General features: G+C 50.9%; 1 long non-coding RNA gene across 3 annotated transcripts; it reads left to right on the top strand.

Moving 5' to 3' along the window:
• Nucleotides 1-7,071: 7,071 nt before the first annotated feature.
• On the top strand, nucleotides 7,072-13,374 carry LOC148091428 (uncharacterized). 3 transcript variants are annotated; one of them, XR_015715703.1, is made up of 3 exons: nucleotides 7,072-7,404; nucleotides 12,111-12,220; nucleotides 13,244-13,374. It is a non-coding gene; the product is annotated as an uncharacterized LOC148091428 (long non-coding RNA). The 3 variants fall into 3 exon arrangements; XR_015715702.1 differs by lacking the exon at nucleotides 7,072-7,404 and adding an exon at nucleotides 7,414-7,798; XR_015715704.1 differs by lacking the exon at nucleotides 7,072-7,404 and adding an exon at nucleotides 9,119-9,282.
• Nucleotides 13,375-14,036: the final 662 nt, after the last annotated feature.

Genomic DNA, 14,036 nt, shown 5'->3' with positions numbered 1-14,036 from the left:
GCTGCCCGCAACCCCCTCGAGCAGAGGATCCCAGCTCCATGAGCAGAGGCTGGGCTGAGGGCTCACTCCCGCCAACGTAAACGGAGCCGCCTCCTCTTGAGAGGCCTGCAGTCTAACTCACTTCCGGTCTCAAATATCACAAGAGACGTTCCCTCCCCCAGGATCCCAAAGAGCTTTCAGGGGGACACGGGTCTCCTCAAGTCTCAGCAGTGGACGGATAAGAAAAGTCACAACCACCGGAGTCAAAAAAGAAGTCCTCAGAAATAGAGCTTTAGTTTGATAAAATTAAACCAAACTACGGAAGTGAGCAGGTGCGATTGGTAATACCCCAGGAGGAAGCTCTCAAAGTGAAGATAAATGCGTGAAAGTGAATTAGAAATTCAGCAAAAAAGATGTTTAAAGAAACAAAAAATAAAGGTACTTTAAAAATAAACGTAAAAACTCACTGAGTATTTAAAAATTATCCCCCTCAAGAGTTTCTGAAATTACCAGGGTAGCTGTGTGTGTGTGTGTGTGTGTGTGTGTGTGTGTGTGTGTGTGTGTGTGTGTGTGTGTGTGTGTGTGTGTGTGTGTGTGTGTGTGTGTGTGTGTGTGTGTGTGTGTGTGTTTAAGGGGCCAGGGACTCTTCACTCTCTGGGCAGAGGGTCGTTGGCGCAACTGGACAGGACTCAGGAGAGCGCAGAGCGGGCAGAGCCTCCAGGAGGGGGCATCAGGCGCCCACTGAGCGGCCCAGAGGGACACAGCCAACAAGCAGAACACCTCTGACAAAACCCAGTCAGGAGAAGTAACCTAATCGGGACCACACAGAGGACAGTTCATCCTTCTCTGCTTGTTTTTATTTTTATTGAATTTATTGGGGTAACATTGGTTAACAAAATTGTATAAGTTCCAGGCTCTCAATTTTATACCACATCATCTGTACACAGTATTGTGTGCTCACCCCCTGAAGTCAAGTCTGGTCCATCACCGTTCATTCCCCTATGACCTTCTCCACCTCCCTCTCCCCTCCCACCTCCGTCACCACCGTTTTCTGTGTCCACGAGTTTTTCTTTTTCTTTCTTCTCAATCCCTCCACCCTCAACCCAGCCTCCCCAAACCTCCACAGCTCTCAGCCTGCCCTCTATCTAGAGTCAGTCCCTCTTTTCATTGTTAGTGATTTTGTTCCTTAGATTGCACATATGAGTGAAATCGTAGGGCACTTGGAGAGAAATAACCTAATCAAGATAACACGGAGGATAGTGACTCCATCTCTGCTCATCTCTGAAAACTAGGTAAATAATATTCTAGAAACAGACTCCAAAATTAATTCAAAATGAAGCAGGTGTATGCAGAACAATGGCAATCAGACGACTCTGGAAACATATGTCTCTGAAAAGACATTGTACCCATAGTGATTTATGGCCAATTTCATTCAGCTTTACAAGGAAGAGTTTTCATGATCCTGAAATTGATCAAGAGGGTTAAAAAAAGATGGAAATCTAGTATTTTCAATTATTGTATGATATTTTACTTTCCTTTTGAATTGGACTTTTTAAATATATCAGAATCCATGCTTTTTTCTTCTTCTTCTTAATATTTCTTTATCGATTTCAGAGAAAGGAAAGGAGAGGGAGAGAAAGACATAGAAACACCAACGATGAGAGAGTCACTGATCGTGCCCACAACCCGGGCATGTGCCCTGACCGGGAGTTGAACCCCGATCGCCTGGATCCTAGGTCGACGCTCAACCGTTGAGCCATGCGCGGCCGGGCCAGAATCCATGGTTTTTACAACATTGCTAAGATTAACTTTTTCCATTTAATTTTTAATCTACATGAGTTGTCGTTTCTGGATCTTTTTTCCTCCGTTTAACAAATATTAATTGAGGACTAACTTACTTAAAGTTACATGAGCAAGAGACAGGCCCAACAGCCTAGAAGCTCACTTCCCAACACTGCTGTAGCTCCTCTGCCTCTGAATGTCCAACTTGTCGGCAACAGAGCTCAACACTGAGCCCTTGATATGATGCTAGTTCTTGAGGACACCAGCTGGCTACTTGGTGTTCTTTCACAAGCCTGGATGGCATAGCCTACTGTTTGCCCACCAGGCTATATGGCATAGTCTGTTGCTCACAGGCTACAAACCTGTACAGCAGGTTACTATACAGAATAACATGAGATTAAATCAAGCACAAGGAAAAGTGAGGCAATCAAGAGACTTGGTAGAGTTGTGTGAGGCTGCTCCCGCTGTAACACTGCATACTCTTTTATAACAAACTTTTGTTCTTATAGAAGCAGGAGCAGTACACTCTCAAAAACTATAGCATGGTAAATCCAAAAGCCAGACAGTAGTCATTTATTAGTAGCCCCAGCCATGCAAACGCCACACGGAATGGACTGCAGCTGGGAACACAAGCTAACCTAGCCAGATGAGGGAGTGAACTGTGCAAATACGGAGCAGAAACTGGGCAATGGCTTTGATCTTAGCCCTGCTGAAGACACAATGAGACTTTTTCCACGGCGACACAGAGGGAGATGGGACCTTAAAACTCGGTGGTTTAATTCCACAGATGGGAAGCTTTCCACGATCACTCCTCCTCCCACGGGGCCTCAGGAAATTCTTTTTCCCTTGGCACCTCAGGAAGCCCACTTCCACCATGAAGTAGGGACACAGAGCACCCCACCAATAACACTGACATAGTATCAAGCTATCTATTCTTTGAGACTACTTACATGGTCTCAAAGTATCTTTCCAAAAGATTCTTATTGTAGCAAAGAGACAGCAGGCTGACACCACATTAACAGAGTGATCAAAGGTGATATCACTAGGCCCAGACAAATAACACCCTGTGCGTTCTGATATGACACATATTACCTTTATGGTATTTCTACCAAAACACATAACCTGAATCTAACCTTGAAAAACAGCAGGCAAATAGAAATTGAGAAAGGTTGTGAAAAATAACTGGCTCCTTTTTTAAATAAATATGATGGTCATGAAACATGAGGACAGACTGAGAAATTTTAAAAATTAAAGGAGACTGAAGATTTAGGATAACTGAATGCAATGTGGTGCTGTCAAGGACATTATTAGGTCAACTGGCAAAATTTGAATAAGTTCTGTAAATTAGATATTATTGTATCAGTATTAATTTTCTGATTTTGATCATTTTACTCTGGCTATATAAGGGAATTCTTTTTATATGAAACCGACTGAAATTATAAATATATATAAAGTTCTCTGCCCACTATGTAATTCTGGGGCTAGAAGCTGAGAGGAACTGCATCTCTAAGTGACCCTTTGCCAGCTGAAGTCTGGATTAGGTTTTGCAAATGAGAAACACTTTTGTGAGATGTTAAGCAAACAAAAAAGACAGTTTCCAAGGCTGAAAGTCATTTTCAAAGAAATTTTATTTGTCCATTGCTAGCACAAATAATAGTTACACTAATACTAAGAGAAAAAAATAGATGCTTATTTCAGCCCCTTCCCCACCCCCACCCCACCCCCTTTTCCCTTTTTCTAAAAAGACACATACACCCAGCAGTGTCTTCAGGTGGTGTGGGACCTGAGCTGTTTTTCCCAAGCCCGGCAAAAAGCCGGGTCCTCTGCTCAGCCCGGCTCTGGGGCAGCATCACCAGTTACAGATCTTGTGTTTGCCAGGGGTCCTATTGCTGACGTCATCCTTCTCTGGGCGCTGAGATGTCTTTCCATTGCCCACGTCCCGTGAGACATCTTGCAAAATAATTTCTTCAACGTCACTCTCATCAGAAAGCTGCACGAGATAAAGGGAAGAAGAAAATGCAGGATGGCCACGGGGATAAGATGGGGACTTGGAGGAAAGTAGGGAGACACTGCTCCTCAAGCTCCTTGGAAAGAACTATGGCAGATCAGGCTGCTCTTGCTTTGGGCTGTGGATGCTCTTTCACAATGTGGGGAAAGGAAGGGATGTCTTTTCAATCCTCTGGACTCATTAAGAACACACAAGAGCTGCACAACAAACCCAACAGATTATAGAGTAAAAGCCAAGAGTCGGGGGATGGATGCTACCAAGAACCAAGCCGTGACTGCCCACAACTTCTGAATGGCAGGGCGACAGCATTGGCCATCCCAGGGAGCCCCTCTTCTGCCTGAGAAAGTGACAGGATGTGGGAGCTCTTCATGCCTGGGGGGCGGAGGGCAGTGAGGAGGCTCTGGTGATGGTGGAGGAAGATGAGCATCTGAGCTCTAAACATTACGGTGGCTCAAGCCTGAGAGACACAAGGCCATCAGGACATTCTCCGTGAGAGGAATGGCCTTGAATATTTAGAACAAAGTGTCTAAATACTCCCACTGTATGCTGTCGCCCACTGTGATGTGTCTGATGCCACTGCAATACCCGCCCCGTGGGAAGAAGCCACTGGCCCGGGGCCTGTGTGGGGTCCTCAAGAGTGAAGGGGGGGGGCCCTGTGGGATGAGCCAGAGGGAGAAGAGACCAGCGACCGAGGAAGGCAGGCAGCGAGCCTGGGCCAAGCTCCATCAGAGGCAGGAAAGGGGAGAAACAACCTACCGAGGAGCTGCTTGTGTCATAAAGCAAAAGGTTTTCTATTGTTAACATGGACACAGGAAGCACTTGAAAGTGGCCCTGTCTGCACAGTGAGGTCAGTTCCAACGTCCCGCTGGGGCCAAGGCTGACACTCGCTGGACCCTCCCGCAGGCCCACCCCACGTGCCCAGACTTGGAGCTGGTCCTTTAGGGAACTGCAGGGCAACCTGCCAGAGTCCCGCACCCTACCTGAGGCTTCCCTTCCGTCGTGGCAGCCTGCGGTGGCGCGGCGCCGGGCAGGGGCACACTGGCCCCTTCTGCAACCTTCTTCGCCTGCTCCCACTCCTCCCGGCTCATCACCAGCACTCGCCTCACTGCAAGGCAACCAGAGGGAAAAGCCCAGGGAGTGAAGGCCGCGGCCTTCTGTGAGGTCCAGGCTCCAGTGTGGACAGAGGGAGTCCAGAGAGCGTCAAAGGCAGAGGAAGGGCGACCGAAAAGACCAGGGCGAGGAGAGGGAGAAGCCCCCGGCGACGTGTGCCTCGGGGAGAGGCCTTGGGCATCCCGACAATGTAGCCGCACCTCACAGCCCGGCTGGTCGGGTGGCTCAGGGAGCCCCTTCCTTTGGCCTCGCTCAGCTGGGACATGAACTGCAAGACAGACGTGCAGGCACCCCCTCCCTCACCACGTCACTGAGACAGGGAGGGATCTAGATGGGACTCAGCACAGGAGGGCTGCAGGCCAGACGTGCTCTCTGCACACTCCATGCAGGAAGGGAGCTGAGCAGTGACGTGCGTTATCTATGGCCTCCCGGTGACGTGGCAAATGAGGTGCATGTCCAGGCCTCAGGAATCAGCAAGAAGGAGGGAGCTAAGCTCGGCTTCCTAGGAGTCAAATGTCTGAGGGCAGGATAGACTCTTGGATCTACAAAAGCCCTTGGCTCCCTGATTCAATCCTTTAGGGAATATTTCAGTGCCTACAATGTACCAGGCAAAGTTCCTCACCCCTCAGTCATCATCTTCTCCACATACCTCATTTTACAACAGAGGAACAGAAACCCTTCACACAAGGACAAGTAGGTAAGTAACAAGTGACAGAGCCCGAACTGGACCTGAGGACTCCTGAGACCATCAGCACTTCTCTAAAGACTCAGTCTGGTGGATTCTGATGGACCAGCAGGCCTGAAATAAGCTGTGGACTGGATGAACTTGTGCGGGATCCATGAACAGCATGGGCTTGCAGACGGCACAGGCCTAGGCTCACATGCCAGGGCAGCCACAGGCTGGCTTTGGAAAGACACAACTGTCTGTTTCATATTCTTTAAGTAAGCCTGGGCTAGAAAATGCAACTGAAGCCAGAAGCCAATGACCTTTCCACTGGTAGTTTTTAGAAAATCTTAAAAGAATTGGAGTTGATTTAGTTGTTTTGAGAAGAAAATGCTCAATTTGTCATTGTAACCTGTTAGATAGAAAGTGACAACTTTAATGGATGCATTCATTCCAGTTAACCATAATGCTTAGCTTCATTTCTATGATGCCCTTTAAACCAATGAGCTAAATTTCTGTCTAAGTTTCTTTGCTGAAAAGGAAAAAGAACTTTCCTGTAAAACCAAAAGGAGTAATGTGGCCCAAAGATGACCTGGGGAGATCCGAGGCAGCCTGCTGTGAGGGTTCATTGTCAATCTCTGAGGCTGTCATCCTCTGTCTCAAGGTTGGCAGGGAAACCACACCTTCCCCTATTCTTTTGTTACAAAAACTTATGTTTGGTAGACTGTGTGTTACAGGAAACTAGATTTGTCAAAATGTTCGTTGTCGCTGAACCTAGTGGAAACTGAGATGATAGTTAACCCGGTGACCACAAGCCCTTGGTCTGGCGCTAATGAACTCAAGCAGCGTAAGAGGCCGTGCGGATACACTTCCTGCTGGGGAATGGCTAAAGGCAGTTCTTTCTGGGGAAAAAGTATTCTACAAATAACAAAACAAACAATAACTCCAGCACATTAGCTTCAAAGACATAACCCAGAATCAATTCTCCATGACACGGTTCTGTGATCTTGAACGAGTAACTGAAGGTCTCAGAGGCTTAGCTTCCACATCTGTAAGGGTGGGTGCAGTTATGCAGACGCCTTACCTCATGGGCTGGGGGAGGGAATCGCTGCTCTACCCCCAGGGTTAGCCAAGCTTAACAGGAACAGCCTCTCAGTGTCTCCCTACACTTTCCTACCCTCTCCTACCCCCAGAACTAGCCAAGCAGAGTCACTGCAACACCCCCTGGGCCATGTTTCAGCTGGGAGAGGGTCAGGAATGCTGACTTCCTTTTTCTCTCAGACCCTCTGCCCCAACCAGTGACTGGGTTTGGAAAGCAGCTGGACTGTCCCCACAGCTGCCTGTTTAAGCCACCAGCTTAGGGTCTTCTCTGGAGACCCAGAGCATGGCAAATATGGGCAAGATCTGGATTTGGGAGGCTGCAAATCCAGAGGGAGGCCCCACCTGGCCTCAGGAATCAATCCAGCTCTGTCAGGAAGCTGATGCCTTAGGCATCACTGGGCCCTGTCACCAATAACAGACCAAGGCTTTGATCTCGGTGTACCTGGTCACCTGGTTTAGTCACTGTCAGTTCAGTACCTGGAAGAGGGGAGGTAGGAGTGGGCTCCCCACAACCTCCAAGAGTTGAACAATTCAATGACAAAACAAGGGCTACAATAAACGTCACTCAAATTCTATCTTGCTCCCCATATCTCTGCCATTCCAGGAATGGGAAAGGAGGACTGTTCTCCCCAAGGCACAATGATGAGCTGTCCAATCAGAAAACCCAAAGGAACTCAAAGGGCATTTCTAGGACCTGGAGGAATCTGGGCTGCAGAAGGGCTACCCCAATGGTCCAGACCACTCACCAGTATAAGGCCGGGTACGTGAGCCGTGGTAAGGAGCCCGGGAGCTCCCCTCCAAAGGATCTTTGTCTGACAAGTCCCAGTTGTCCTCTGACTGGGGTCGTAACCTGGCTGGAGCTCGCGGAGGCTTGGGAGCTGCACGCTGCCCAGAATCTCTCTTCAAGTTCTGTTCAGAACTGAATGGGACCACAGTGACATGGAGGAGGAGAGATGAAGCATGGAAAGGAAAACTTTCAAAGGCACACTTCACTAATGACAAGCATGTTAGGTTTTCCCAGAGCCTTCCCACTCCCTCCCTTGGGCCCAGGAGGCAACCAAAAGTCTCCCTAGAGTGTAGCAGCCAAGCCAGCTCCTCTCTTTGGACTTGTGTACCCAGTCCTTCCAGTGTGGCAACCTGGGCTTGGGGAAGAGGTGAGTCAGGAGAGTGGACGTTTGTCTTGCTGGGAGCAAAGGACCTCAGTCTCTTTTGGGAGCTCCGGTTGGACCCTACCTGAGGCATCTCCAATTCATTGCCCCCCAACCGCCTCAGCCCCTCACTTGTCTCTGCCCCTCTCCTTCCTGGAGAAGCCTGTGGGGAGCCCAGAACAGAGCTGCCTGAGGCCCGGAGCCGAAGCACAAACCCAGTGACAGTGCAGAGTCGGCGGCTCACCTGATCAAAGGCACTTGAGAATCTGGGGTCCTGAAATTGCCCTGGGCTCTAGTGGTCACCCTAAGGGTGGGCACCTGGGCGCGGCCAGGGTCATTGATGCCATAGTAATGTGGAATTAACACGGGGGGTTCTCCCAGGTTGGATGGCAATGCCTTGTGTTGGGTCGAGGTCTTTGACTGGACCTCTTTGGTGACCAGAAGGCTCTCTCGGCTTTTGACTAGAAACAAAGACAAGAATGAGGTTCAGTGAATGCCCATCTGGCTTCTCACGCCAGAGCGGATACGAAAAGAGGCCCTGACACACCGGAAATGGATAGGTCACTCTGTTGTAAGATACCACAGTAGCCAACTTAGGAATGTGTTCCACGGTCGGCCAGATTCAGGGCAGGGGCCCACAGTTTTATCAGAGACCAGGAGAGTGGCTGGTATTCCAGGGCCATGTCATCATTCCAGGAGACACATAGGAGTCAGCAGATCTAAAGAGGAGCCCAGTGGGTCTGCCACTCACTCCCTTACTCTCCACCTCCCCCCACACATTATCCACACCCCTTCCTCAGCTTTGCAGGAAGACCCTGTGGTCACCAGAAGTTCCCAGAGGACCACATGGGCCATGAAGATCCACACTTTCCTCCGGGGACTAGGCCTGTGGCTTCAGTGCTAAAGGCAGGCAGTTAGGCACAGCCCTCATTTTCCAATGGCATCAGGACTCATTGGAGCGAGAGGGATCCAAAATCAGCATTTCTCTTTCACAGAGAGAGGAGATAAAGCTCATCACAGGGAGTTGGAGTAAAGACTGTTGACGAAGCCTATGTGGACTGAGTAACAGTGTACAATGACTTTCTTACTGTATGTGGTTCAGGGTCAAACGCTGAAAGACACTGATCTCAGAGAGCTCGGTTACTCAGAATGGACCTTCCAGGAAAGTGTGAAGTGAAGAGAAGGGGAAGACAAACGTGCTGAGAGGAATTAATAACAATAAAAGCTGCAGTGCGAGGCACAGACACCAGCTGAGCACTTTACCTACAACGTCCTTTAGCCCAGACGCCTTCAGAGAGGACTGTTTCCCAATTTTACTGAGCCTCCAGAGATTCAGAGCCTCGATCAAGGGCCACGATTCCATGGAAGCGAGAGGCAGATACAAACCCAGGATGTTGGTCGCCCCAAATCTAGGCCTCTTGCCACTGCCTTTCTACATCCCACAGCTTTGCCCCAAAACAAAAGCAGCACAGTGTGAGCAGAGACAGGAGGTGAGCATTTATACAGCTCCGCGTGGTCCCTAGAGAGAGAGCTTGTGGGCAAGTGCTGGCAAGGAGGTCTACAAAGTGCTATGAAAACAGTGTCACCTCACAGTGACCTGCGCTGGAGAAGGCAGGACCTCAGGACCAGGGAAAGAAGAGAGGTGGGGTTGGGGGGTGGACTCTCACTCTTGCTTCAGGACTACAGGGCCAGGGCTGCAGGGGAGGGTGGCGCCTGGAAGAGCAGGACGCCTTTCCCTTCTCTTGGAAGCGGGGACTAGGAGGGGCTTCCATCACCTTCCCTAACTGCCTGTCCCCTCTCTCCTCAGAGCTCCCACCACCCTGTATTTGGCTCCATCCCATCACTAGTCCCCACTGGTTTCCTAGCTAAGGTGGCAGGTCCTGGCACACATCAACCTCAGTAAACAGCACTCAATGAATGAGTGAATGAGTGAGCATTAGAGGCACAGGGCTGAGAACTTAAACTGAAGTGTGAAAGGCGGCTTAGCAACCAGGACTAATACCCTTCTTCTGCGATTTCTGTGCAAGACTAACAACTGTCCTTTCCTTAGAAACGTTAAGGCCAAAAATTTGAACTCCACCGGACAGAGTTTCCCCTATTTGGATACAATTTAACCATCTTCGCCTACCAACTGTTGTGTTATCTTTTGGACACTTTTACATAAAATGTCATCCCTTTTACACATAAAACACCCATTTTGTACTTGTCCAAGTAAATGTCCGTGAGCTTACGGATGGCTGTTAGCACTGGGGAGGCTCCTGAAATTAGGAAGACAAGTTCCCTTGCTCCTGAAGTTCCTTGAGGACAGAGACTGGACGGTCCTTGCCCACCTCCTTGAATCTTCCACAAGAACCACCCGGCCTTCCCTTGAAGTGTGCCTCAGGGGCAAAGAAGCAGCTGAGACCCCAGGCAAGGAACAGGGCTGAGCTAAGGAAGGATTCGTCCTCAGGCAGAACTGGCCCAGCCACTCACCAACCCCTGGTCACAACAGTGTGTCCATTGACTGCTGTTCGCCTCTGCCTGCAGCCCAGCTCCCAGGCCTGGGTCACAGAGCCAGGCAGCCAGGGATCTGCTCCCTCTGAGCACGAAGTTCACCCACAGTCAGAGCCAGCAAAGCTGTGCAGAGCTAAGCTGCCCAGGAAAGAGCAGATCTCAGCAGGAGAGTTCCGCTGCCCACAAGCTCTGGCTGGCTCTCCTCTGCAACCATCAGGGACCCAGGTGCCCACCCCACCCCACCCCAGCCCTGACTCTGTTTCCCCCACAGAAATCTTCAGACTGAGTCACCGTGAGGACCCAACCATCTCACCCTTACAGCCACCCACCTCATGTGCAAACAAAGCCAGGCCCTCCCAGGTGACAGCCCCTGGGCAAGCCCTCTCCCCAGCTTACCTGAAACCTTCCTCCCTGGCTGGGCCACTGAGGCCTTGTTCTGTTCCGCCTCCTCTCCGCCGGGGTCTTTCCTGACCAGCTTTTCCCTCGGACTCAGAAAACGAGGAGACCTCTCTTCCCTCCTCACCGGCTGTACCTTATCGTGGTAGCTCAGAGTCGCAGTGGGCATTACCCTCGCATCCTAGAGAGACAGAAGATCCCCTTTGGAGACAGGGCTCCCCTGCAGCCCCTTCCCTAAGCCTCTCAACCTGCTGCTGGCCCGGGAGCCACTGTGGTCAGTGCCAGGCGCTCCCAGGGCCAGGGGGAGATGAGTGTGAGAGCAGGGCCAGCAGCAGCTTCACCCGCTGCTGAAAGTGCGCTGGTTTAGGGCCTGGGGGCCCCGCAAAACTCGCACAGCAAGAGGACAGAAAGGGGCTGTGCACAATGCCCCAACCACAGCGCCGGGGCTCAGCCGGGCCGTGCCTTTCCACCAGCAGACTGAATCCAGCACCGGAGACCCTGCCTTGCTCCTTTTTGTCCCCCAGGCACTATCCTTATGCCAGACACCTTGTCCTCTGTGACTAACAACGTTTGAAAAACTACTGCGAAAAACAAATGCCAGGTCCCCTCTGAGACCTACTGAAAGCTGCTTGGGCTTTTCACATCTACCCAGAGCCTGCGGGAGCTCCGGCTTGGGAGGCATCTAAGTCCAGCTTGAGGGTTCATTCAAGGTTAGAGAGAAATGTTCTAATCGGGCCTGAACTTAGGGCCAGCGTCAGCTTCAGCAGGAGCTGAAAAGAGTCAAAGATTAGAGCAGCGCCACTAAAGTAAACTAGGAGCCCGTTTTTGTTCTCATCTTAGTCCACACAGATAGTATTTTCAAGGACAGGATGCCCGGCTCCTTTAGTGACCAGGTGTGCTTTTATTAAATAACAGATTCCATTGCTGCCTTGAACGCTAATATGCATGCTCTGGTTAAACACGGGCACGGGGGAGCGACAGCACTCAAATCCCAATTTGTACCACACAGAGCTTTCAGGCCCTGCTCATCCACAGCCACCTGCTGAGTGTGTGTGGCCACGTGTGCCACCGATGATGGACACTTAGCCCAAGGGACACACCCAGAGGCCAGACTGAGCCAATTCAATTCCCTTTGTCAGAAATAGAGACCCAGAAGAAAGTAACCAATGAGTAGAGAGCACGGAGAGGTCAGGAAACAGGGGGCACCTCAAGTGACCATTGGAAGAAACAGAGCAAAGCGACCACAGTGCCACCGAGACCTGGGGGCAGAAGCCTCGTGGGTTTATATTCCTAGACACCAAAGGTGCCCCTGCTTGAACAAATAAGACGAACAAGCTTAGAATGGAAGGAACGATCGTGCCTTGTCAGTTTAAGAACTTACTTTCTTTACCCCCTTGCTTACCCTTCTGTCTGGAATGGTGTGATGCAGAGCTCGCTTGATTCGCTTCAGCAAGTTGCGTTTTCCCTTCGGAGCTTCCAGAACTTTCTCCCGTTCGTCCAAGGAGTCCTCCAGCTCTGCAGCACACGGCAATCAACAAGGTCAGTCTGGTGCCCGGAACCTGTGTTCCCAAAGCCCCACTGCACCAACCTGGCTCATGCTCACCCCGTGATCTCGGGCTCCTGCCCGTGAGCTCAGGGACACTGTCCCAGTGTCCATCCCTGGGTCACAAATTGTTGTTTCTGCTCCTGGGCACCACTACCGCAGACCCCTGCCCACATTCAGGATTCCCTTCCCTTCCAGTCTGGACCTCTGAGATCTGGGCTCACTCCAGATCCCAGAAAAACCTCGGGGCTCCAGGCTTTTGACAGGCACTTGAGTCCTGGCAGCAGCTTGTTCCCTGACTCCATTCTGATCCAAGCTCCCAGGCCCTGTCACTGCCAACTCCAGCCAATACTGGCGCCACCTGACGCCCTCTTCCCAGAGCTGTGTCAAATTCTGTCCCCTTTAAGGGGATAAAATAGTGCACAGGATAGATGGGTCCATGCTCTCTTCAACTTTACTGTTCAGATCAGGTGCTGTCCCTCCAGTTGCAGTAACATCTGGATCACAGGGTTCAAAAGCCACATACATTCCCTGGCCCTACCCTCTAGAGTCTGGTTCCATAGGTCTTGGGAAGGGCTCTGCAATCTCCATTTTAACTTGCCCAGATTTTGCTGATAGAGGTGAGCCACAGAACACACCTTAAGAAGTACCGACCCAGAATGTAACACAATTAGGAATTACAAGGAAAATGCTGCCAAGGGCCTATCCAGGGTGAGACAGGGAGCACGGAGAACAGCTCTTCTGGTCCAGTGCGGAGAGAGAGGGGAGACCCTCCAGTTAGAGCTGGACCAGCCCTTTGATGCACTCAAGGGACATTTACTGACAAGTAACATGGGTGTGAACAGGCCAGTGCTGGGTGCCGGGGACACAGCGGAAAACACTCAAAAATGTCACAGTGGAGGGTGGTCAACTCCAACTTGGCTGTATGTCTGAATCACCTGGGCCCCATCCCAAGCTAATTTCATCAGAGTCTCTGAGGGTGGGCCCCAGGCCTTAATACTTATTTTGTAAACTCCTAGATCTTCTAGCAAACAGCCAAGCCTGAGAACCAACTGTTCTGGAGCAACGGTTCTCCCCGTGTGAGCCACAGCACCGGCTGCACCTGGCAACTCACTAGAAACACAGATTCTCAGATCCCGCTCAATCCCGACCGAGCAGAGGTTGAGCCCAGCAGCCTGGCAGTCCGGAGACCTGCTTCTCACTGCACACCCCTCTGCCTTCAGGCCCTAGTTCCCTTCACTCAGGTTCAGGTGGCCAGGCACAATTAAGGAGCTACAATCTGATCAATGGAGAGGGCTGCAAATCTGTTCTCAGCCTTGGACACCGGGGAAGAAAATGAGGGCCTGCCTCCCTTGGAGAGCCCTTCTCCGTGTCCACAGCCTTCGGGCCCCCACAGCTCCCTGAGGAGAAGGAGCATTTAGTGCCTCCAATGCCCAGGACCCATGTGAGACTTAGAGAAAAGGTGGGACTGCATGTGGGCACTAGTCGGAAAAAGTGAGCCCTCTAGTCATCCATCCCAGCAACAGGTGGGATGGAGTGGTGGTCACAGCCACGGGATCTGGAGGCAGAAGGAGCAGAGTTCACAGGCCAGCCCTGCCCCTCTCTAGCTGAGCTCCCCTTGGCCAGTCCTTGAACCTCTCTCGGCCTCAGTGTCCTCACCTCACAAATGAGGATGTTAATGCCCATCCCACATTGAAACCATGGGGATCAGGTAATGAGACCAGGAACCTGAAGTGCTTGGCGAAGCACATGGCACATATCCAGCCCCCACCCTGGGAAGCTCAGGGCCATAGGAACAGTGCCTCTCTGAAC

Source organism: Miniopterus natalensis, chromosome 15 (genome assembly GCF_054644295.1).
Source record: "Miniopterus natalensis isolate mMinNat1 chromosome 15, mMinNat1.hap1, whole genome shotgun sequence".
In the NCBI taxonomy this organism is placed as follows: Eukaryota; Metazoa; Chordata; class Mammalia; order Chiroptera; family Miniopteridae; genus Miniopterus; species Miniopterus natalensis.
This window is presented reverse-complemented; position numbering and strand designations above follow the sequence as displayed.